This window comes from Triticum aestivum, chromosome 5B, assembly GCF_018294505.1.
Source record: "Triticum aestivum cultivar Chinese Spring chromosome 5B, IWGSC CS RefSeq v2.1, whole genome shotgun sequence".
NCBI lineage: Eukaryota > Viridiplantae > Streptophyta > Magnoliopsida > Poales > Poaceae > Triticum > Triticum aestivum.
In genome coordinates this window covers 464,648,764-464,652,595 of record NC_057807.1, presented here as the reverse complement: position 1 = coordinate 464,652,595, position 3,832 = coordinate 464,648,764, and positions in this window count along the sequence as shown.

Sequence of the window (3,832 nt, the reverse complement as noted above, 5' to 3'; positions counted from 1 at the left end):
AATTCATGACGAAATATGAAAGGAATCTTTTGGACTAGCAGAGGTCTGAAAGACTTGGCTAAAAGAAGGTTTCTTGTAGAGGCGTCTATCGAGCATAGGCTGGATTTTATCGCATTGTCGGAAACTAGTAGAGATAATTTTTCGCCACAATTTCTCAATACTTTATCAGGAGGTATTGATTTTGACTGGCATTGTCTGCCACCGAGAGGAAGATCGGGTGGGATCTTACTCGGAGTTAGATGCAATTTGCTAGAAGTCTGAAGTGTGGTGATGGGAGACTTTGCAGTTAAGTTTCGGGTGCGGTCGAAGGCCGACGGGTTTAATTGGGCTCTGTTGGCGGTATATGGTGCTGCACAGCCCGAACTCAAACCTGGGTTCTTTGTTGATCTGGTTAGGATTTGCGGCTCTGAGCAGCTTCCAATCCTGGTGGGGGGTGATTTCAACATTATTAGAAGGCGTGAGGAGAAGAACAATGATAACTTTGACGGGAGATGGTCGTTTATGTTTAATACTATCATTGAAAGCTTGGATCTGAGAGAGATAGAGCTTTCGGGAAGAAAGTTCACTTGGGCTAACGCGTTGCCAAATCCGACGTTTGAGAAGTTGGATCGAGTACTGGCTAGCATCGAATGGGAACAGAAGTTTCCCTTCGTAACAGTTCAGGCACTTTCCCGTGGTATTTCTGAACACACACCTTTATTAGACTCTGGTGAGGCTACCCACATGGGAAACAAAAACTCGTTTTCGTTCGAGCTGGCTTGGTTTGAACGAGACGGCTTCTTTGATCTCGTAGCCAGAGAATGGGCTAAGGATGCAGGAGGTAGGAATGCGCTTGAGCATTGGTAGAATAAGATCAGGCACTTGAGAAGTTTCCTACGTGGGTGGGCTAAGCATCTTAGTGGGATTTATAAGGTCGAAAAGGAAAGGCCCCTTACCCTTATTCTGTCCCTAGATGTAAAAGCAGAGACCACGGTTCTGCCGGCCTCGGAGCTTCATGCCAAGCTTGACGTGGAGATGAGATTGAAAGAGCTTCTTCGTGAAGAGGAATTAAAGTGGGTGCTGCGGGCCAAGGTCCGACGAGTTGTCCAGGGGGACGCAAACACTTAATTCTTTCACATGATCGCCAATGGCAAACACAGAAAGAAGAGGATCTTTCAGCTTGAACAAGATGAAGGAACGATTTTAGGACAAGAGAACCTAAAATTATACATTACCGAGTATTACAAGCAGTTGTTTGGGCCTCCAGAGGATAACTATGTTTCTCTGGATGAGTCTAGGATTGAGGATATTTCTCAACTTACTGCTGTTGAGAATGATATTTTGGCTACTCCTTTTTCTGAGAAAGAGGTGTTTGAGGCCATCTCACAGATGAAAAATAACAAGGCTCCCGGCCCGGATGGATTTCCGGCAGAGTTCTATAAGAAGTGTTGGCATATTATTAAGGGGGACTTGTTGCCGTTGTTCCATGATTTATTCTCTAGACAGCTTCAACTTTTTCAACTTAATTTTGGAACGATAACCCTGCTTCCTAAGAAAACAGAGGTTGTGAGAATTGAGCAATCCAGGCCCATCTGTCTTCTTAATGTTAGTTTCAAAAATTTTACCAAGGTCGGGACTAATAGGCTCACGCAGATTGCGCATTCTGTGGTGCAGCATTCCCAAACTGCTTTCATGCCGGACAGGAACATCCTAGAAGGGGTTGTGGTCCTTCATCAAACGCTCCACGAGATTCACACAAAAAAACTAGATGGAGTTGTTTTCAAGGTGGATTTCGAGAAAGCGTACGATAAAGTCAAATGGCCTTTCCTTCAATAGGCCTTACGCATGAAGGGTTTTGATGAAGCCTGGTGATGCCAGGTAGAATCTTTCACGCAAAAAGGGAGTGTTGGAATTAAAGTGAATGATGACATAGGTTATTATTTCCAGACACACAAGGGGCTGAAACAAGGTGATCCAATGTCTCCTATTCTGTTCAACATTGTGGTTGATATGTTGGCAATTTTGATAGGTAGGGCAAAGGAGGCCGGTCAGGTGGGTGGCTTGGTTCCTCATCTAGTTGATGAAGGTGTGTCCATCCTGCAGTACGCGATGATACGATCATCTTTATGGAGCACGACTTGGCAAAAGCGAGAAACATGAAGCTCATGTTATGCTTATTTGAACAATTGACCGGATTGAAGATTAACTTTCATAAAAGTGAGTTGTTCTATTTTGGTGGCGAATGAGGAACAAGAGGCTTATAGGCAATTGTTTGGATGCGAATTGGGGACATTACCTTTCACGTACTTAGGTATACCCATTCACCATCGTAAGCTGACAAACAGAGAATGGAAGTGTATCGAGGATCGGTTTGAGAAGAAACTAAGTTGCTGGAAGGGCAAACTCATTTCATACGGAGGCTGATTAATTCTTATTAATTCGGTGCTCACGAGTGATGTCTACTACGCAACCTTCTTCTTGTAGATGTTGTTGGGCCTCCAAGTGCAGAGGTTTGTAGGACAGTAGCAAATTTCCCTCAAGTGTATGACCTAAGGTTTATCAATCCGTGGGAGGCGTAGGATGAAGATGGTCTCTCTCAAACAACCCTGCAACCAAATAATAAAGAGTCTCTTGTGTCCCCAACACACCCAATACAATGGTAAATTATATAGGTGCACTAGTTCGACGAAGAGATGGTGATACAAGTGCAATATGGATGGTAGATATGGGTAATTGTAATCTGAAAATATAAAAACAGCTAGGTAGCAAGAGATAAAAGTGAGCGTAAATGGTACTGCAATGCTAGGAAACAAGGCCTAGGGTTCATACTTTCACTAGTGCAAGTTCCCTCAACAATAATAACATAATTGGATCATATAACTATCCCTCAACATGCAACAAAGAGTCACTCCAAAGTCACTAATAGCGGAGAACAAACGAAGAGATTATGGTAGGGTACGAAACTACCTCAAAGTTATTCTTTCTGATCGATCTATTCAAGAGTCCGTAGTAAAATAACACGAAGCTATTCTTTGCGTTCGATCTATCCTAGAGTTCGTACTAGAATAACACCTTAAGACACAAATCAACCAGAACCCTAATGTCACCTCAAGTATCCGTGGGCATGATTATACGATATGCATCACACAATCTCAGATTGATCTATTCAACCAACACAAAGTACTTCCAAGAGTGCCCCAAAGTTTCTACCGGAGAGTCAAGACGAAAACGTGTGCCAACCCCCATGCATAAGTTCGTTGCACCCGCAAGTTGATCACCAAAACATACATCAAGTAGATCACGTGAATATCCCATTGTCACCACAGATAAGCACGGCAAGACATACATCAAGTGTTCTCAAATCCTTAAAGACTCAATCCGAAAAGACAACTTCAAGGGGAAAACTCAATTCATCACAAGAGAGTAGAGGGGGAGAAACATCATAAGATCCAACTATAATAGCAAAGCTCGCGATACATCAAGATCGTATCACGTCAAGAACATGAGAGAGAGAGAGAGAGATCAAACGCATAGCTACTAGTACATACCCTCAGCCCTGAGGGTGAACTACTCCCTCCTCGTCATGGAGAGCGCCGGGATGATGAAGATGGCCACCGATGAGGGATCCCCCCTCCGGCAGGGTGTCAGAACAGGGTCCCGATTGGTTGGCTACAAAGGCTTGCAGTGGCGGAACTCCCGATCTATTGTGTTCCTCGATGTTTTTAGGGTATATGGACATATATAGGCGAAAGAAGTCGGTCGGGGGAGCCATGAGGGGCCCACGAGGGGCCCACAAGGGTGGGGGACGCGCCTCCCTGCCTCGTGGCCACCTCGAAGCTTCCCTTGCGTGCAC